This window comes from Oryctolagus cuniculus, chromosome 13, assembly GCF_051225735.1.
Source record: "Oryctolagus cuniculus isolate XC-2025 breed Fujian yellow rabbit chromosome 13, ASM5122573v1, whole genome shotgun sequence".
Lineage (NCBI taxonomy): Eukaryota > Metazoa > Chordata > Mammalia > Lagomorpha > Leporidae > Oryctolagus > Oryctolagus cuniculus.
The window spans coordinates 38,912,323-38,934,325 of NC_142879.1; the positions used below are offsets into that span (position 1 = coordinate 38,912,323).

The following is a 22,003-nucleotide window of genomic DNA, read 5'->3' on the forward strand; positions in this document are numbered from 1 at the left end:
TTAGATTGTCTTTAAGGGGGAGGGGCTTGTTAAAGTGCAGATTCCAGGGCCCGCCCACTCTGAATCTCAGTCTGCACTGTAAACCAGTTCCCTGGTTCTGCTCTAAGTTTCTGCACCTAACCTCTGACTCTGGGCCAAGCGCAGTGTTTTGTGCTTCAGGGGCGCTGTCAACTCATTAACAAGGACGAGGGAGGTGAGTTGTGGGGAGGGCAGCTGTGGATGCCATTCAGGCCAGCAGTGAGGCGCCCACCAAACCCCCAAATGCAGCCCCTCGCTGCCTGTGTCTGGCGACACCAGCACTCAGATCTGCGGTCCTCTCATTTCAAAAATCAAGGCTCACTGACCAGGAGAATTTCATGCAGAGCTGCCCAGGGTCAACTGAGACAACCTCCAGGACAGCTCTGCGCCTCTGGTCCTTGGGCACCCTCGCTCCCCATGACCTGCTCGCTCCCTGCCGGACCACTGGGATCTTCAGTATCTCAAGGGTTGTCAGAACAGGCGCCCTGAGTAGCCTGTCCCAGGGACATCCCTCTTCCCCCTGCTTCTCGGGTAACACCCTGGCTTTTCTCTAGAAAAAGGCTTCTTTTTTTTTTTTTTTTTTTTTTTTTTTTTGCGGTCTTTCCGTAGAATGGCCTCATTCCCGCAGTCAGCTCAGCAGCCACTGAGAGTTCCTGGAAGCTAGCAAGGGTCTGAACTTGAAGAAAGCACAAGATGGGTTTCCTTTCAACCCTTAAAATGGATGTCAGGAACGGCCACCTTCATTTTCATGTCCCCGATTTTTATTTCAACACGACTCCCTGGGAGGTTGGGCTGAGTCATGGTGACTTACTCAGCACTGAGACCAAATGCCCTTGCTTTGAACCAGTGTACAGACAGAGAGCCAGCAGTGCACCTGGAAATCTCCCCGAATACTGAAGCCTTCCATGGCACGTCTGCCCTCGATTCCATTAGTCCTGGGACCCCGTGCACTTCCTTCCCTTGCTGTGCCCATCAGACATCGCCTTAGCAGGTAAGCCTCTATCAGTTGAGCAGCATGGGGCCGTGGATGACTTGGGCTCCTTAAGACGAGGGGACCGTTAACTTTGTGTGTCCATTTGGCTGTGTCACAGTGCCCGGATATTTGGTCAAACATTATTCTGTATGTGGGGGTGTTTTCAGATGAAATTAGCACGTACCTCAGTGGGCTGTGAATACGGCTGATTGCCCTTCCTAATGTGAGTGAGCCTCAGCCAATCAATTGAAGGTTCGAAGGGAGGGTAGAGCAGTCACCAGCGGGTGGCCGTGGACTTCATCTGCGGCGCTGGTCCTACAGCAGGCAGACTGCCTTTGGACTCAAACCGTGACTCTTCCCCGAGGCTCCAGCCTGCCAGCCTCCTCCATCAGATTGTGAACTTGCAAGCCTCTGCAACCCCGTGAGCCGATCCCTGTGCTGCCTCCCCAGCTAGGGACACACAGCCTGCTGGTCCATGTTTCCCAGGAGGACTCTGACTACAGTCAGGGAGAGGACTCTTTCCACCGCGCAGTCTCCCCCACACCAGGGGAACGGGAGAGTCCTTGGGTTTTCTCTGTGGCGTGTGTCGGCAGTAAAGCTAGGTGTGATGAGTTATGCTCTTGGCTGTTCCCTAAGTAGTCCGACTTTTCCCAGGCGCCCTCTCCCCTTGAAGAGCACTGACAGAGTCCCCTGATTTGCATCCCCAAGGAAAGCCCCTCTACTCTAATTTAAAACCTCTCCAGTTACTCCCAGAGGATCCTAGGCAGTCTCTCATGAAGATCTTCAAAAGCGGGTTCCTGTCGCCCCTGGTTAGCCTATACATGAGGTTCCGGACAGGTCTCACCATGGCAGGAACATGCTGTCCCCTGAGGACCTCAAGCTGCCTGGCTCTTGAGAAGTGACGCTCATTCTGCCACCTTGGCTGCGTTGAAGTGGCCTGAGTCCCAAGCAGGAGTGTGGCTGTGCCATTCTACTGGCCATGCCCGTGGAGTCCGTGAGAGACATCCTGCTCCCTCCCTCCTCCCCTCCCTCCCTCCCTCCAAAGGCCTGTGCATAAGCGGGACTGTCCAGCCATCTTCCTTGCTGGCACGTTCACGTAGGCAAACAGATTCTAATAGACTTCTGGCGCAAGCCCAGAGAGTCAGGATCCCCAGGGCAGGCACAGCACAGGGGAGTGGGCTGCTCACTTACCTGAGTCGTGGCATACACGTGCGAACTGAGCCTCCCCTCGGTCCTGGGCGCTTGTACAGGTGCCCAGCAGTTCACTGTTGGGTGTAGGCTGCTCCATCTATGCCTGGGGAGATGGGAACTGAGCAGAAGGCACCCATCGAGTTCTTTGTGATGCGCTCCATGTGGGAATAGGAGGAGCTCAACCTGGAAGTATGCAAACGCCTAACCGATGCTGCTCTTTTCCATTGCTCACCCTGTGGAAGGGGCTGGCTGTAGCTGGGAGGGAGAAAGTGGCAGCTAGCGGGAGCTTCCTCTTGGTGGGCTCTTTAGGCCAAGGTCGTTTGGAGGCCATGGTAGTGGGGAGCTGAATTCTCCGTACCCTCCCTGAGCTCATGGGTACCCTCAAGGGCCTTCTCTCCACTGAGACCAAACTGATCTTTGCAAAACCACAATTTGGATTGTGTCCTGCCTGGGCTTACAGCTCTACTCACTTCCCAGGCGAGGGCTTACAATGAAAGCTTGAATCCCTAACGCGGGCTCCCAAGCCTTCCATGTCTGGACCTTTCTCTCTCTCTCTCTCTCTCTCTCTATCTCTATCTCTATCTCTATCTCTATCTCTATCTCTATCTCTATCTCTATCTCTATCTCTATCTCTCAATCTCTCACCAGGCTTTTCAGCCTGGGTCCTCCACCACGTCATCCCACCCTGGAGCCCCACCAAGCCGATACTCTCCTTCAGCAGCCCCGGAGCGCACATGGCTCCTCCCACATGACCCTTACCCTCTTTGCTCAGCGCCTCCCTGGGGAAGCCTTTCTCCCTGGCTCCCCCGGCCTGCCTGTTACCTGCCCTCACCATTCACCATGCCACGTCCAGGTCCTTGTTCTCTTCACAGCAGTCATTCACTCTACAATCCGAGTCTGCTTGCCTACCACCCACTGACAAGTTCCTGGCAGCCAAGTCCCTTGCACAAGGCAGAGGCCAGGGGGGCCCTCCACACGCATCTGCTGAGCGACATAGCTGCAGGAGCCATCTGCTGCCCTGATACTTCAGCGAGGTGGTCTTGTAACACTATTATCTACCACGGAGGCGTGTTGGGAGGACTCAGGTGGGTGAAGTCTGGAAGGTGCTTAGGCTGCAGTTGGCCTCGGGGGAGGCTGTGTAACAAAGGCAGCCATGACCGCTAGTGCTCCACAGCGGATGCCCTACCAGCCAGGGCTGGGGGAGCATTGGGCTCCAAGCCTTGCAACACTGTGCGTCAGCAAAGACCTTTACAGGGAGCTGGTGTTCTAGTGCCGCTCAACACAATGGCTTAAAGTCATCATTTCTTTGGTTCATGAGTCTGGGGCTTGATGGGCTCAGCTACGTGGAGCTTGCTCTCAATGTCTTCATGCCTGTGTCCAGGGGTCCCCAAGAATCCCCCCATCCTCTCTCTCCCTCTCTCTCTCTCTCTGTCTCCCTCGCTCTCTCGTCTAAGCCACATGACTGAACCTTCTTACAAGACAGTTGGACTGAAGGTTCCCAAATAAATGTCCCAGAAACCTTGGTGTCCTTGTGAACCTGTGTTTTCTGTTGGTCCAATCACAGATAGACTCAAGGAAAGAGACCCCAGGTTCCACTGGTTGATGATAGGAATGTCACAGAACTTGTGCACCTGTTTAAAACCTCCACCATTTTAGCAGAATAAGGAAAAGCCAGAAGAGGGGGCCCATGGCCTCTTGGGGTTGCAATGGTGCTTCTGAGTTAAATATCAAAATATGAATTTATATGTTAAGCACCAAAATGTGAATTTATGTCTTTAACGCCCTCGTGAGAAAGAATTTCACCAGCCAATATTCATAGCCATCACCAGCTTTAAAATGGGCAAAGCCTTCCACTGTGAGATTTGGGTGTTGGTGGAACTGTTTACCTAGCTGCAAGGAAGAACCATAGTTTCCTTCCAGCACTTTCTGGCAACCGGGAGAATGCTATTTTCCATCATATCAGGTGGGCTGTTCTTTGTTGCCTTTTTCCTTCAGTGAGGAGTGTCTCCAAACATTCACAACTACTGCATAAATAAGTACACTGGTAAACACAGCGCTGGCGAGAGTTTTGGGAACACTCAGATGTTGGCTTGCAATGCTGCAAACAGAGCTGCATATGGAGATGCCATTACCAGGGTTTGCTCAATCAGCAGGTGCTGGCACAGGGAGTAGGCAGGCAGGGGTGGACAGAAGGAAGGCACTGCCAGGGAGCCACGGCACCAACGATGGGGCAACTAATGCCAAGAAACCCTCAGCTGCTGTACGTGTGCGCTGAGTGTGCAAGTGTGTCAGGAGACTGACATTGAGCCCTGGCCCCACATGGTGAAGCCTTTGGTGTGTGTCCATTATTCTGGGAGTGTTTCCACTAGCCTCTGTCATGTGCAGGTCTTAGTCTGTGTGCTGGAGGTTGTGAAGTGAGTCTTTGATGGAGAAAGTGATCAGGATTAAAGGCTGCCCAGTTTACTCCTTTTTTTTTTTTTTTTTTTTTTTTTTTTTTTTTTTTTGACAGGCAGAGTGGACACTGAGAGAGAGAGAGAGAAAGGTCTTCCTTTTGCCATTGGTTCACCCTCCAATGGCCGCTGCAGCCAGCAGCACCGCGCTGATCTGATGGCAGGAGCCAGGTGCTTCTCCTGGTCTCCCATGCGGGTGCAGGGCCCAAGGACTTGGGCCATCCTCCACTGCACTCCCGGACCACAGCAGAGAGCTGGCCTGGAAGAGGGGCAACCGGGACAGAATCCGGCGCCCCGACTGGGACTAGAACCTGGTGTGCCGGCACCGCAAGGCGGAGGATTAGCCTAATGAGCTGCAGCGCCAGCCCCCAGTTTACTCCTTAAATGACCACAATGGCCAAGGACAGGACAGGCCAAAGCCAGAAATCAGGAGCTTCGTCTGGATTTCCCATAGGAGTGTAGGGGCCCAAGCCCTTGGGCCATCTTCTACTGCCTTTGCCAGGCACGTTAGCAGGGAGCTGGATCAGAGGTAGAGCTGCTGGGACTTGAACTGGTGCCCATGTGGGACGCCAGCGTTCCCAGTGGCTTTATCTATTATGCCACACTGCTGGATCTGGAAATGGGGGCTTCTGAGCTGAGACTTGAAGAATTAGAAGGAAGCTGGCTGTGAGAACCTTGGGGAAAAGCCTTCTAGCCACAGGGACAGCAAACCCCGAGGCGCTGGGATGGGAGAGTGGCCCAGTAGGGAGGGCTGTGACACTGGAACAGGTTGGCCAGGAGTGGGAAGGCCAGAGGTGAGGCTGGAGACTCGGAGGTCAAGCTGGGCTCTGCAGAGTCTAGACCTGGAAGGCCAGTACCCATTTCCAGAAAGGCATTCTGGGGTCCCAGTTTCATCTGGGTTGAGCAGATGTTATGGTGGTAGCATTCAGGGCCCTCAGAGGGGTGTCGTATGTATTTCCATTTCACAGCAAGGATTCGATGAGTGCTTTAAAGCTGGTTTCACCCAAGAGGACAGAACCCCCCAGCGAGCGATTGGTTGATACTGATGACAACCAGGAAATATGCCATAACTGGAATTGTCCAGGCAAGGGGCTGGCTGCCTCGGGAGACAAAGAGCTCCTGGAGCTGGGAGAGGTGAAGCGGATTTGGGGGCCCCCTTTATCGGGGGTGCTGCAGTAGTGACTCAGGAAGCCTGCAGTATTGTGTGAAGGCAGTTGGTCTTCCGCTATCTCTTTGAAATACCTTCTTCCAGGCCTGGACAGCTCTCAGTAACCAAGCAGCTGGGGTACTGTGGGGTGACTCAGCATCCTTAGACGTGAGGTTAGAGGCTGAGGGCTCCTGCTGATTATCTCCAGTAGCCTAGCATCATGCGGTTTGGTCCAGATTACTTTAGGGCTTGGTTTGGTTTGGTTTCCATCTGTCTTCTCAGAATCCAAGTCTGAGGTTCTATACAAAAGGCCCAGTGATTTTCATGCAAATGGATGTAGTTTACTTCCCTTCTGTAGATCCTAATCCCCAAAGAACTGTAAGCAAAGAATTCTTCTATCTGGTCCCTTATGCCAGAAACCACAGACCCAGGGCAGGCATTTGGCCTAGTGACTAAGACACCCATGTCCCATATCAAAGAATCTGGGCCCAGCTCCCTGTGGATGCAGACCCTGGGAGGCAGGGGTGAAGGTCGGGTGACTGGGTTCCTGCCACCCATGTGAGAGACCTGGACTGAGTTCTCAGCTCCCAGCTTCCACCCAACCCAACTTTGGCCATTGTGGGCATTTGGGGAATGAACCAGAAGGTGAGAGTTTTGTCTGTTTTTCTATCTTTTTTTTTTAAAAGATTTTATTTCTTTATTTGAGAGGCAGAGCCACAGACAGAGAGAAGAAGGGACAGAGAGATAGAGGTCTTCCATCTACTGGTCAACTCCCCAAATAGCCCCAACAGCCAGAGCTGCACTGATCCAAAGCCAGGAGCTAGGAGCTTCCTCCAGGTTTCCCACATGGGTGCAGGGGCCCAAGGACTTGGGCTGTCCTCCACTTTCCAGGCCACAGCAGAGAGCTTGATCAAAAGAAGAGTAGCCGGGACTAGAACCAGTGCCTATATGGGATGCTGGCGCTGCAGGTGGAGGATTAACCTGTGCCACAGCGCAGGCCCCTGTCTCTCTCTTTTAGATAGATAGATTAGATACATAGATAGATTAGAGAGGTTAGATAGAAAGACACACAGATAGAAATCATAGGCCCTAGTTCACGCCACAAAAACCCTAAAGTGAGGATGATTGGGGTTCCTGGAACTCACATGAACACAACTGGCCGGGGACCCTATTACTGAGAGTACGTAGAAGCGAGGACTCACTGGCAGCCTGTGCGAAGGCTGAAGCGTTGGTCAGGAGGGAGGAGCCGTGAAGGGCCACTCGTCTGCAAGGCAGAGCTGCCCTGATACGGGTAACGCTGGTATGTGGTTGAACAAGGCAGGAGCCGGGAGTGGACCACTGTGGTTTCAACCCTGATCCACAGTTGCAAACCAAATGATAACCTCAGGCCATTTCTGCATTTTGGCAGGGGGTGGGGTGGAAAATCCTGTAGCATTACTCCCCATCTTACACAGTTTGGAAGATGTTGGTGACATCTATTTCTGCTTCAGCACGTAGGACTTTCTTTTAGGGGGCAGATAACTTCTTAGGGACGCTTTCTCTGAACGCCTCTGTGTCACATGTGCCTTCCCGATTGCTGAGTGCTGTTGATTACGGCGACTAGCAGTGCTTATGAAAAACTATTACATTAAACCCTCTGCTTTTCAGTTTTCTTCTAGAACTCTCTTTAGGTAAGACACGCAAGTTTAGAGGGGTTATCAGTTCGAAAGTGTCCTTCTGTATTCTAAAGCATAGTAAGATTAAATAAAAAAAATAAAGCTTAGTAAGGACTTTAAACAAAATCATTGTATTTTGAGAAAATTTCCTAGGAAATCTACTAGAGATTCTTTGGGACTGTGGAGCTGGAAGCGCTAATTAAATTCAATTACACAAAGGCCGTCTCCTGTTGAATCACAGCGTATATGCTGGAGCCCTGGTGGTGACAAAGACAATGACATGGCCCAGGCTATTGGGTGCAAAGAGTTTCACTGGGGACATTGCCAAGGGAACACACAGCAGTAAGTGATCATCCCAGGCAGGCGGGTGAGTCACTCAGTTCACCCAGCTGGCGCTGGCACTGGCACTGAGCTGTGCTCTGGCAGTCATTAAACAGGGCTCCTATCAGAACCCCTCACACCCATGAATCTTCTGGTAACACACGCCCCATGGGGGGGGGGGCATTCTTAAAACTCCTTTTGAATAAATTTTGGATTTATAAGAAAAGGTTGCAAAAATCGCAAATACAGTTTCCATACAGCCTTCATGCAGGGTAAGTGTTCTTTCCCAAATAAGTCCCCGCTGCACATTGCTGACGTGCTACTATTAATCAGCAGCCAGATCTGACAGGGCTTTCACACTGGGCTATAAATGTCCTTTTTCAGGGCCCGGGATCCTGCATCACTGTGAAGTTGCCATTAGTTTCCGTCAACCTCATCCCAAGAGATTCTTACTTAGTAGGTTTGGGGAGGCTGAGTCTCTTTTTGGAAAGCTTCATAAAGACGCGCCCCTCAATAGGATTCTCTACTTGGGCTTGTAAAGATGAAGGATACTACTAATAATACTCATAACATGGCTATTTCTAATACTAATTAGTAGTTATTGTTTTCTGTGTGCCTGAATTGTGTTGCATTTTCCACCCTTGTAATCCTCATAAAAGCCCTTTGAGTTAGGTCCTGTTTCCCAGCTCCTTCAGAAGGAAAAATTGGGCACGGAGCACTTAACTCACTTGTCTGTGATTACACTGGAGTTGCTAGGTACTGGAGCTAAGACTTGAACTCAACCAGTCTGGCTGAGATCAAGGGCTCAGCTCTGTGTTCTCTATCCCCTGGCGAATGACTGCTATGTTTAACCTGCAGAGGCAGCCCAGCAGACAAGATACAGCGCGGGACAGTCCCAGCTGTGCTCCAGTGGAGTTCTGCCCAGAGGGGAAATACCTCTGGCCCAGGGGGTCTAGGGAACACTTGCCAGGGCAGGTGGCCACTCAGCCTCAGGTGAGGTGTTTGCCTCCTAAGGGGCTAAGGACCATGGCAGAAGACCCTCCCCCAGCAGAGAAAGTGTCTGTGTTTGCCCCAGCTTGGCGACAGAAGGCGCTAGGGAGGGGACCGGAAGGCAGCTGTGGGGGATGGACAGCACCCTGGCGTGTCACGTGTCACACCAAGAGCTTGGCCTCAACCCTGCAGGTGAGAGATCTGCAGCAGGGGAGTGTCGCAGGTGGAGCAGACACATTCTCTCTGCCTGAGTGACATGCCCAGGCGGGAGCAGCCGATCATCCCGACCAGGACAGAGCGGGAAACAGAACCACACTGCAGCTGTCTGTGGGGAGGATGAGGAAGACCAAGGGGGACTCCCCGGGAGCTGAGGGCGAGTGTTCAGCTTTCTGTGGAGGTGGGTGGGAGCTGTCACCAAGTCCCTCGATCGTCTTCCCACAGAAGTCCCAGTGGCACAGGTTAAGACTCTCATGTCGGCCGGTGCTGCAGCTCACTGGGCTAATCCTCCGCCTTGTGGCGCCAGCACACCGGGTTCTAGTCCTGGTCGGGGCGCCGGATTCTGTCCTGGTTACCCCTCTTCCAGGCCAGCTCTCTGCTGTGGCCCGGGAGTGCAGTGGAGGATGGCCCAAGTGCTTGGGCCCTGCACGCCATGGGAGACCAGGAGAAGTACCTGGCTCCTGACATTGGATCAGCGCGGTGCGCCGGCTGCGGCGGCCATTGGAGGGTGAACCAATGGCAAAAGGAAGACCTTTCTCTCTGTCTCTCTCTCCCTCAATGTCCACTCTGCCTGTCAAAAAAATAAAAATAGGCCGGCGCCGCGGCTCACTAGGCTAATCCTCCGCCTAGCGGCGCCGGCACACCGGGTTCTAGTCCCGGTTGGGGCGCCGGATTCTGTCCCGGTTGCCCTTCTTCCAGGCCAGCTCTCTGCTGTGGCCAGGGAGTGCAGTGGAGGATGGCCCAGGTGTTTGGGCCCTGCACCCCATGGGAGACCAGGAAAAGCACCTGGCTCCTGGCTCCTGCCATCGGATCAGCGCGGTGCGCCGGCCGCAGCGCGCCGGCCGCGGCGGCCATTGGAGGGTGAACCAACGGCAAAAAGGAAGACCTTTCTCTCTGTCTCTCTCTCTCACTGTCCACTCTGCCTGTCAAAAAATAAATAAATAAATAAATAAAATAAAAATAAATTAAAAAAAAGACTCTCATGTCACACATTGCAGTCCCTGGGTTTGAATCTCAGCTCTGCTCAATGCCAGCTTCCACTAATGTGTACCTGGGAAGCAGTAGGCGGTAGCTGAAATGCTTGGGCCTTGACATCATGGGAGAGACTTGGATTGAGTTTTTGGCTCCTGGCTTTGTCTTGGCCCAGTCTTGACCACTGTGGGCATTTGAGCAGTAAACCAGGGGACAGGAAGTCTCTCTACCTCTCAAATAAATTAAAAATAACTATTTTTTTAAATAAGTAAATTCAGAGACAAGGATTCCAAGGAAGTGGTCTACTGGAGAGGGGGAGGCAACAGCAGAGGGGGAGGGAGGGCCTCCCGCAGTGCATTGTCCTGCCCATGGCCACTGCGAGGGCCTGAGCTTACTTCGTAGAGGCAACGCTGGATAGCTGTGTAAAAACGTGTTCCTCAGATTCCTCCACCTGAGGCGTGAGGGGTCTGCGTATGCCAGCTCCTGCCAGTCACTGGTGGAGGGCTGCTGCAGGGGTGTGTTAATTCACTGCTCCATCCCCAGCCCCTGAAGGCTACAGAGAGTGCCCCTAGGCAGAGCGATGCCCGTGCTGTGCTTGCCCTTGGAAGTGGCTGGGAGCCCAGCAAAATAGGAGGGCCCCATAGAAAGGGGTGGAGGGGTGGGGCCGCCGCAGACTGGCTGAGCCAGCAGGTCTTCCAGGGGAGTGATCTAAGGTTTAGGCGGCGAAACTCTGCTACATATTTGGAAGTGCATATTAAGATGGCATAAGGCAATAACCCTCATGAAAGTTTAACTTCTTGGGCATGTATAGTGATAAAAGGGTAGGAAGGGGCTGGTTTGCAGGGCGGTCCCTACACAAACTTTTCTGAGAACTCTAAGACCTCAGCACAGGAGAGGCTGGGCTCTGAGGGTCACACCGGGATCAGAGGCACCAGAACAGGGCCAACTGGCATATCCAGAGAGAATTCTGGGAGGATCAAGGAAGACACCAGCAAGGACACGGAGTCTGGCCCACGATCAAGGCTGGTTAGGATTCCAGCTGGCAAAGGTGGCATCTGGGCTGCAACACCGTCTAAGAGCCAGGAGCAAGGTCCAGTGGGGAGCCTTTGGGTTGGTTAGAGGACAGGGCCCAGTGTAGGCAAACCGGATGCTGAAGCTATGGAGGTCGGTGTGAGTCTAGGGGGAGCCTTCCAACGCCGGATTCAGGCACCGAGGGCGACCAGGAACTGGGTAAAGCTGCTGCGAAGGGGAGGGCATTGATGAGGAGCAGTACCACTGGAGCACTGAGCTGGTGCAGCTTTTAAAATCAGATTAATCTGAGGACAGAGAGGTCGGCGGCCAGGACACCTTATGAAAGCTCAAGTCATAAGAGAGTGGAGAAGGGAGGGAGCGGTGGGGGTGGGGGCAGGGGGAATGCAAGGGACTAATAGGTGTGCAAAAGGCGGCAAGAGAAAGATCAGCAGATAAGGGGGTTGGTTAGGTGGGGGAGGTAGTGCCAAGAATAGGGATGGCATCGTGGACAACACAGAGGCGTCAGGAGATGGGACGGCCATGCAGGGGAAGCAGGTGAGTTTGGAGCAATAAACCTTGAGTGCGGGTGCCGTGTGGCAAATGCTATGCTCGGTGCTTTGGCGAGTCCAAAGATGAATCATACCCATGTTCTCTACTCCTAAGAAACTTCTGTCTACTGAGAAATTAAGACACATTCTTAAGTAACGGTAACACAAGGAGGAATAGGGAGTGTAACCAGAGAGATTCAGATAATAAAGTGTCCGAAGTGCTCCGAGGAGGGATGGATCCCTTTCAGCTGCAGGGATTAAGGAAGGCTGTGTGGAGGATTTTAGTCAGAGCCCAAAATAGGTAGGATTTGGACAGGTCGAGAGAAGAGTGCTCAGCGGAGCGGACGTCAAGGGCAGGGGGATAACAAAGACAAGTATGGGCTTGCTGGGAGCCCCCTGGTGGCTCACTTTCAGCACAGTGTGCACCCAGGGCAGCAGTGGAAGGCGAAGTTGGGAGAATCTGGGGCCATATAAAGAGCCTCCCCTGCTGGGTGACGCGGAAGGTGAGTTTCATTCACAGCTGTGGAAGGCTGCTCACCTGGGAGCGTCACTGTCAGGGTTGCGGGGGAGGAGGGGTGGACCAGAAGTCCAGGCAGGTGATCACGAGAGGCAGGAGATGATGAGGCCTCCACCAGAACCCCGTGAACGCGGGGCACAGGATCTATTTCGGGAAGACTAATGAGCAGGAGGGTTCGGTCAGATGAGTTAGTGAGCCAGAGGATACCCTCATGAGATAAGCATACTCTTCCAATTTCACGGTGCACCTCTGAAGCGTAGAGCCAAGGCTTGGCTTGACTTTCCGAGGCAGATTCAGCAGAGCCGGCCAGTCTTGAACATGTCTCGTGGGTTAATTCGTTCAGGTTGCCTTGCTTTCCGAAGCTTTCATTCTCACATGGCGATGCCTCATTCTCAGTGGGAAGCTTTAGGCACATCCAAGGGAGCTCTTGCTTGAAGAGCCCTGAGATGCATTCGTCCAATCACTCTATAAGTAATTTTACCCAGTGAAAGTGTTTACTGCCGTGCAACGAAAGTTTGCTTCAAATGACCTTGAAGAGACTTGGACGGCTGCCCTTGTTAAGCATGAGCAGATGGAGCTATGTGTGCAGACGGTAAGAGAACTTATTTTGAGCTCTTGAAAAAACCACGTCTCCTACCAGTGTCAGAACAAGCATCAATTTATGGTCAGGCCCTGTGCTGACGTACACAATGGGAATCTTATTTTATCCCCGAAAAGCAGTCCTTCTTTATGAAGGTATATGAACGTGTGCCCTGTTTTCCCTGCGAAACCAAGAGTTTTTGTTTGAATTTTTAACATTGAAGAGATTTTGAATTTGCAGTTTGAGGTGGTGCCGTGAATTCCTATGATAGTTAGAAGCGTAAGAAAGTCCTGGGTCCAGGAGAACCCACGAGGGCACCATCACAAGCATGCCTCCTGCCGAGCGTATTTCCCATCGGCACTGCACCGGTCCAGCTTCTTGTGTGTTCCCAGGACGCTGCCACACCCTCCCCATGAGAGGGAGTCCATGTCCTCCTCCATCTGGGCAGGAGGGGGATTTTGTAACTGCCTCTCATGACGCGCACCTTTGGGACTGAGCCGCCGTGTTGTAAGGAGGCCCAGGCCATGGGGCAGGGGCAGGTGAAGATGTTGTAGCCAACGGCAGTGGACAAGCTGGCAGCCAGCCTCAACTACCCATCATATACGTTGGGCTGCAGGTGATTCCACACCTGCCGGCATCTCGGCTGAAGCCAAGAACAGAGGCAAGCCATGCCCACACAGCACTTCCCAAACTGCAGAGTCATGGCCAAAACGCCTCCCATTTTAGTAGGAACTAGGAGAGTCCCTTGCTGCCTAGATAGGAGTGGCTAGTGCTGCGTGGTGTGCTGGAAGTCTTGACCTTAAACAGTCTGGACAGCACCTAAGAAACTTGGAAGAGTCACAGAGGAGATAGGAGGGCGCTCCACACAGTTCATGGACACATATATCATGACAAAATTACGCATGCATTGAAAAAATGCACCAAAAAGAAATGCACAATTTCATTGTACTTTTCCATGAACTTTTTTTTTCTTTTTTGGACAGGCAGAGTGGACAGTGAGAGAGAGAGACAGAGAGAAAGGTCTTCCTTTGCCGTTGGTTCACCCCCCAGTGGCCACTGCAGCTGGCACGCTGCGGCCAGCGCACTGCGCTGACCCGAAGCCAGGAGCCAGGTACTTATCCTGGTCTCCCATGGGGTGCAGGGCCCAAGCACCTGGGCCATCCTCCACTGCCCTCCCGGGCCATCGCAGAGAGATGGACAGGAAGAGGAGCAACCGGGACAGAATTTGGCGCCCCGACGGGGACTAGAACCCAGTGTGCCAGTGCCGCAGGTGGAGAATTAGCCTATTGAGCTGCGGTGCGGGCTTCCATGAACTTTTAAAAAAGACTTATTGATTTATTTGAAAGGCAGAGTGACACAAAGAAGGAGAGAGACAGAGAAAGAAATGTCTGGCCTGCTGGCTTACTCCCCAAATGGCCACAATAGCTGGGGCTGGGCCAGGCCAAAGCCAGGGGCCAGGAACTCCACCAACATCTCCCACATGGGTGGCAGGGGCCACCTTCTGCTGCTCTCTCATAGGCATTAGCAGGAAGCTGGATCAGAAGTGGCACAGCTGGGGCTTGAGCTGGGCTCCCAGCATCACAGGCAGCAGTTTAACCCACTGCACCACAACGCTGACCTCAAGACGATCTTTCTGAAGTTCCCTTCTGTGTAGTGGTCTTGGCCACAGGGAACCTCCAAGGTGGCTGGAAAGTCATTCATCTGCAACGGAAGCAGAACCTCCTCACGTCCATCTGCCTAGGCAGGAGCAGGCAGTGCAGCAAGACTCATGACGCTGGAGAGGAGGGGGTAGTCAGCGACAAACACCCATTTTTTTTTTTTTTTTTTTTGACAGGCAGAGTGAGACAGAGAAAGGTCTTCCTTTTCCGTTGGTTCACCCCGCAATGGCCACTGGGGCTGGCACACCATGCTGATCCAAAGCCAGGAGCCAGGTGCCTCTCCTGGTCTCCCATGCAGGTGCAGGGCCCAAGCACTTGGGCCATCCTCCACTGCCCTCCGGGGCCACAGCAGAGAGCTGGACTGGAAGAGGAGCAACTGGGACAGAATCCGGTGCCCCAACTGGGACTAGAACGCAGTGTGCCGGGCGCCTCAAGGTGGAGGATTAGCCTAGTGAGCCATGGCGCCAGCCCAAACACCCATTTTTAAAGAGACCCCAGCCATAGATCCTTGAGATGGACATTGCCTATGGGCTCTGGGGAGGGTAAACAAAGTAGGAGAAGTAAAAGACATTTTTGTTTTCTGTTGCAGAGGAGGAAAGGTTGAAGGTAAGGGTGCACTAGCAGTCAGTGAAGAGGGGTGACGTGGGCACAGGTCCCTCTGGCTGGAAATCGGACTGTGATGGCAGCCAGCTGCAGGGGCAGAGCCGGCCCTGTGTCCTCCGGACAGCTCAGGACAGGTGCTGAGACAGTTTACCCCTTCAGTGGAACAGTTTCAAACATATGCCACCACTGCGCGCATCCGTTTGGTAGGAATTCTCTTCTATATTACGTGCATGAATTGAAAAATAGATACAAAAATAAAAATACAAAAAGTCCCAGAATTCCTCCTATTTGATTCATCCCCTTCCTCACGGGACTATCTCACTGTGAACACTAGTGCTTAAGAGTTTAGACGTAGGTCCTGGCCAAAGTCATGCCCGGGCACTGCTCTGCTGTGCGGTCTTGCATGTCTTACTTAACCATTCTCGGTTACTGCTCGCTGTAGTAGTCACCACAGTTGACTGCTGTAGCAGCAGAGTGCATTACATAACGACTGAAACACCACACGAACTTCCGTCTCGCTTAACAGCCTAGGCAGGTGTTCAGGTCGGCCAGAGGCTCTCTTCCACGCAATGACTCGCACAAATGGTTTCTTCTCCCTCAGTCTCTACTCTTCCCCAGGGACAGCACCTGCATTTAGTCAGCGGATGAGAAAGCAGCAGGTGGAGGAAGCAGCCCCAGTCTCTTAGAAACTCTGCCCGGGAAGTGGTGCCCATCACTGCCACTCCGCAGCAGACAACTTGGAAGTGGCTCTCTCCACTTTCAAGAGACACGAGGAAATGTCCTGCGTGGCCTGGGGCCTGCAGCCATGGAAGAAAGGAAGAAGAACAGATTTGATCTTGGCTACACTCATTTTGCTCCTTTGTGAAATGACAACTAATAACTCGTTACCCATGAGCTTTATTTGGAGAAGTAAAAGCAGAGTATTCAGGGTGGGCTTTGGTGACGCCATTGGGATGCCCACAACCCATATCAGTGCCTGGGTTTGAGTCCCAGCTGTGCTCCTGTTTCTAGCTTCCGGCTGATGCATACCAGGGCAGGTGATGGCTTAAGGACTTGGGTCTCTACCACTCATCTGGGAGAGTCCGATGGAGTCCTGGGCTCCTGGCTTTGACCTGGCCCAGCCCTAGCTGTTGTGGGCCTTTGGGGAGTGAACCAGAAGGGAGGTCTCTGTCTGTCTGTCTCTCTGTCTCTCTCTCTGCCTTTCAAATATGTTTGCCTTTCAAATAAATCTCAAAAACTTAAAGCCCAGAATAGTCACAGAGACGCTTCGCCCTGTCTGGAACATTCACGGCGCTAAGTCAGTGGCAGCCCCTCTAGGGAGTGCAGAGGCAAGGTGGGAAGAGGCTGGGTGAATGGAGCGATCCGAGCTAGGAAGCCTGGGTCCTCCACGTTCCTCTGCCGCCAGCCAGATCTGTTGTCCCCCCATGCAGTGACACGCTGGGCTTGTGACCTCCAAGTTTGCGCGTCCTCACAGCTCCTACCTTGTATTTTGGCCTGCTTAAGCTTCTGGTCTCCGCTGGACGGAACCTCTGGAGGACAGAGACCATAGCATCTGTCCCTAGAACTCAGGCCAGACTGGCTTCCCACGAGGCTACACCCTTTCTGCTATCTCTGTTTACTGGACCCTGTCCCCAGCCCCAGGCAAGGCCATCCATGTAGTGAGAAAGTCATTTGCTAGCTCCCTCCCTGTCTCATCTAAATGTTACAGGTCCTCCCCCAACCTGAGTTCCATGTGACCAAAAATGTCTCAGGATGGAGCTTCGGGGCTGAGTGACTGCAGGATCTTTGAGAGCTGAGAGGCCTTGCTAGCGTCCTCTGAATGCCACCACAGAGGCAGCCTTGGCAGGGCAGGCAAGGCGCACCCTCAGCGGCACATCGATCGGCCTGCTGGGAGGAAAGCCGTGAACTTGACTTACCTTTCTCTCCTGTGGAAGCCCAGGTCTCTCACCCTCCTCCTGACCCCACCCCAGCCAACACCCCCACTTGCACACCCCACTTAGGGAGCAGTGAAACCCTGGCCACAGCAGGGACAAAGCCAGCACGGCCTACGGTGTGCAGAGGATCCACCAGCACGTGCACGTGGCCCATCCCACGTGGGTCCAGAGGCACAGGCAGAGTAGAAGGAGGACAAACACTGATATTATTAGCTGCTGCGTGATTTCTGTGAGCCTCGTTTCCCCGAGGGAAGCGTCTTGTCATAAGCTTATCTCATATGCAGGGAGCAGAGCTGCAGTGCGAACTCTTAGTAACTGTCTTGCTCTACCTTGCGGGGAGCGTTTCCACGTGGATTGTCTTGTTTACATAAGACTCCTCTGTGAAGAACTGGGGGCCCAGAGAGGCTGTAAGCTGCGCAGAGCCACACGGCTGGGAATGGGGCAGAGACGGGACTGGCGCCGAGGGCTCCGGGCTGTCCGTCCAGTGCCCTTTCCTGGGCTGAAGTTTCTCTGCAACCCAAAGCTGTCCAGATCAAACGCCCCCCTTTCAAAACAAAGGACTGATCCACGACTTAGCAAACTTGCTTAGGCTCGTTGGCAGAAGGCTCCTCTCAAATGCAGTATTCGTGGAGACAGAGCCCATTGCCAGGCTGAGTATTTGCTGCGAACTCTAAATGCTCCCGCCTGGTGTGTTTCAGTTAAGGATCATCATAATGCCCACTGCTGGCCGGGCAGTCGTCCCCCTGTGTCCCCACTGCAGCAACAGGGAGTAGGGTTATTAGGTTGTCGTGAGCTGGGAGTGCAGCTTTGGCTACTGCATCTTTCATTAAACTCCCAAGGTAAAATAAAAGGCATCAGGACTCTGTCAGTTTACTTTCGGAGAGTCATTTTCTAAACGTCAACCCTAATACGGTAGAAACTTCGTACAGTGGACAACTCCACGCGTTCCGCACCACACCCTCTGGGGCCCGCCGTGCCCTGCCTTGGTCACAGAGCCTCTGTTTTGTTTCCTGTGTCCAATAGGCTCAGCTCCAATCTCGGAGACGAATGCATATGAAGATGGAAAGGATAAACGGGGTGGAAGAAGAGCGATTTAAAACACTGCGCTCTCGCGGCCAGCAAAATGAATAATTCAGTTTCAGATTTGTTTTCTAACAAAAATGCCAATGGGCAGATGCTGAGGGGAGTGTGGCCGCCGCACCTTAACGATGGCTGAAATGAAACATCACCTTGTGCGCTGATGACTGTGCCAGGCTGGGCGTGGGAGGGAGGACTCACGGTCTCAAGTAGATGAAAGGGCCCATGGCTTGTGTCTTCACTCCGAGTTCCATTGGCCTGAAGCAAAACTCTATTCCAATTATATGGTCATTGCTTTTTCTCTTTCCTTCTGTCTCTGTCTCTTTTTCCATATCTGTTAGGTGTTAGGATTTCAGGGTTCGGAGAAGAGGAGGCGGCTAGTTATGGTAGGGAAGACTTTATTTTAGATGGGACATGTTGGGGGAGGGGTAGAGAGACAGTAGGGGTGAGTCTGCCTGGACAGAGGGCGGGGGTCTGAAGCCAGGCCTCACTCTGTGTCAGCAGCGGCAGAGTCCATTCCTAAGCCGTTTGTTGGGGGAGGTGCAGAGTGCCACATGGACCCTGAGAAGGTGGGTGGGGGGCGTGTGGGATGGCTCTGTGCTGAAGTTCCCAGCGCGCCGTCTTGGAGGTTGGAACGGCTCGGGTGCGGGGCTGTCCTGAGCCATAAACGTTGCACTGGCCTTTCTGTGATCTGCACCCAGTTCCGTGAGGCCTGGGGGCCTGGGCCCAGCGTTCCAACAGCAGCCCTCACAGTTCTCTGTAAGCAGGAGTAGCTTGGCTGAATTCAGACCTGGGGAAAAATCTTGATCTCTCCTTGATGCCCAATACATTACCAGTGTAGGGAATAAGGAAGTTAGACTCCATTTTCCTGTAAGTAGCTAATCGGTTACGTATAGCCATGCTACTCATAGCAACCCCAACCTGGAAGCTACCCAAATGCCCGTCAACAGAAGAGCACGAGAATTCCGGAACTCACCGCTCCAGTGAGGATGAATGGCTCACTACCCTTGCTGCCGAGTGGAGGAGTAGCAAATGAGCCGCCGGAGCTGGGCCCAGAGGAGACAGCACCTGGGCCTGCTTACAGACACGGAGCAGCAAAACAGGCCGACCGGGCGTCCCTGGTTAGAAGCGAGGGTTGTGCTTTTCCTTGTGGGCTCATGGTGACACAGAGGAGCACAAGAGGGGCTTCCTGCATGCAGGGGAATTTTTGAATTCTGGAGTTCGGTGCTTTTTACACAGCTGTATTTAGCACATAACAACCCACTGGGCTGTTCACGTCGGTGTCCTTTTCTGTATCTATACTATAATTAAAAATTTTAAAAATCACTGGATGCACTTTTTTAAAATAAAAATTTATTTATTTGAAAGTCAGAGTTGCTCAGAGAAGGAAAGGAAGAGAGAGAGAGAGAGAGAGAAAGAGAGAGAGAGGTGTCTTCCATCCAATGGTTCACTCGCCAATTGTCCGCACTGGCTGGAACCGCGCCAATATAAAGCCAGGAGCCAGGAGCTTCTTCCGGGTCTCCCACGTGGGTGCAGGGGCCCAAGGACTTGGGCCATCTTCTACTGCTTTCCCAGGCTATAGCAGAGAGCTGGATCAGAAGTGGAGCAGCCGGGTCTCGAACTGGCATCCATATAGGATGCTGGCGCTTCAGGCCAGGGCATTAACCCGCTGTGCCACAGCATCGGCCCCATGGATGCACTTTTCAACAGGAACCTTCACTTAGCAAATTAGAACCTGTGGACATTTGGGACTCTAGCTGAATCAGTCTTCATCCAACGAAGCAGTAGAGGCAAACCACCGGAAGTGCTGTTGGTGCAGTTCTGGCCCGCCCTTCCCCCCGCCTCTTCTCTCCCCTGTCCCTGGGCTCTCCTCTGGAGCCTGCTGTCCACTCAGGCTCATCCTTCAGTTCTGAGCCATGTGGTCAGTGTGGCCACTCCCTGGCCTCCCTCCTGCTTTTACAGTCCTGTCCATTTCAATTTATTCTGCTTCTTATTTGAGAGTCTTAACACTGCAGGAAGCTTCTTCCTTATGCAAATAAGATCAGGGACTAAGCCACGCTGAGGGGGAAAAGTTCCCAAGGAAAGACCTTTTACAGATCTCACCTTGTCGAGGGAGGCAGCGACAGTGGGGGATTGGGAGGCCTTACTGTGGGATATCCTTGCATCTTCTTGGACATAAAGTGCAGAGCAGAATGAGTTTGCCTATGACCCCCGGGTGTAGAGCAGTGACCACTGGTGTAGGGAGCACTTACAAAGGAGCCTGGGAAGAAAGGAGTGAATAGTAATACGATGGAGCCCACAGAACGCACAGAGGAAGCACAACACAGCTCTGTACGCCCAAGATCAGACGCCTCACCCAGATGAGAGGAATCACCTTCCACTGGTTCTCTGTGCCGCCTGGCCACTCTCACCCTCCACTCAAAGGGCCATGGCAATCTGTTCAAAATGGACAGCGGGCCACACCCCCGTCCACAGGGGCCCCTGCCCTGTACCGTCAGCCAGCCACTGGCCAATCCAGGACACCAACATCCCCCACCTCGCAGGCTCGCCTTCTGTCGCCTCTCGCATCTTGGAATTGCCTTTCTGACCAGAACCTCCTTCCATTTAAGAAGTGCTTCCCCCACAGAGCCACGTGGCTACCTGCGAGCTGTGGTGTTCATGGAACCTCTGGCCACAGTTGATGGTTCTGGGATGGGCACTTGACCATATGGGGACCAATTGCAGTCCCTTCCCTGGATCACCCCCGCCCTGCTGCAGTTGGTTGGTCCAGAATTGAGCACCTGGCCAAAGTGAGCCAATTACAATGCTTCTCCAGGACATCTGGGGACTGGCACAGAGAAGGAGAAATGTCTTTCTCAGAATTTAAGCTATTACATTATACTTTCAAGAACAAAGGAGAGACAGAGAAATGCAGGAGACACAGGGACAGGAAGAGATTGGAAGAATGCAGAACTGAAGGCCAGAAGGTCTGGCAGTGCTCAAATTCATGGTCATCTAAATTCCTGAAGGCCAGTGGCCTCTGTAGAGTCTGCAAGAGAAGCCAGTGTCCCTAGCATGAACTTTGGTTACTTCCACTGTTCTAATTTTCACTGGTTCACTCCCAAATGACTGCAATGGCGGGGGCTGAACCAGGCCAAATCCAGGAGCCAGGCATTCCTTCTGCTCTCTGACACATCAGCAGGGGCATTAGCAGGGAGCTGGATGGGAAGTGGAGCAGCTGGGACTCGAACCAGTGCTCTTACGGGATGCCAGTGTTGCCATGCCAGCCCCCAGCTTCTGCAATTCACAAACGACTTTTGGTTGCTTGCATACAGAGTCCAGTGTTGTGCTGGTCAACTTACTCTCAACAAAGAAGTCCTTACTTTATGGCATTTGCCAGTTCCTGTGATATGGATACTCTATGGCCAATTTCACAGTGTTAGAGGTTTCACAACTACAGATTCCTGCTTATGTAGCAATCAGCTCTGGCAGAGAGGCAGCCCCGGCACCCCACTGCCCTGCCCCAAAGTTTCTCATTGCCTGGCTTTGTTCACGTGTTCCCTCTTCTCATGATGCCCCTCCCAGCAGCTTTCTCCCTTGGCCCCGTTACCTCCTCTAGGCTCATTCCCTGGCCGGCTCCTTCCAGAATCCAGCAAGCCTTCTCCGCTGCCTCCCTGCTCCTTGGCTCTCTTGCCTGGCCACTTCCATTGTGCTCACTGCATTAAGCTGAATTTCTGGAAAGACTGCGTGCCCCTCGGCTCAAAGGCCGTGTCTTCATCATCTACTGTCCAGGATCCCCTTAGGGGAGGGCAGCAATGTGGGGGCTCAGCTAGCCTCTGCCCTAGGTGACGCTGCAGTTCAGGGCAGCTCTGTTGAGATTGCTGGTGGCACTAATGAAGCCAGTAAATAAATTAGCAGGTGGAGCTTGGCTCTTCTCCTTGGAAATTGGCCTTGGTCACAAACTAAGCAGTGCCAGAGCTGTCAGGGAGAATCAGACTCCAGGGATCAGAGAATCAGCTTTTGTGACTAAGTGTCAGGATAAGGGAAGTGATAACTGGTCAGGCCAGGGGCTGTCTGCGGCTCCATCTCCAGGCTGAGGCCGCGCCGCGCCGCGCCGCGCCATGCCAGTGTGATATAAGGCAGCTCTGTGTTCTGAAGTCCCA

The 22,003-nt window shown here is 53.0% G+C and overlaps 1 long non-coding RNA gene across 1 annotated transcript; it reads left to right on the forward strand.

The window, feature by feature from the left end:
• The first annotated feature begins 593 nt into the window (after window positions 1-593).
• Window positions 594-9,552, forward strand: LOC127483437 (uncharacterized). The gene is made up of 2 exons (XR_016218891.1): window positions 594-1,009; window positions 8,938-9,552. It is a non-coding gene; the product is annotated as an uncharacterized LOC127483437 (long non-coding RNA).
• Window positions 9,553-22,003: the final 12,451 nt, after the last annotated feature.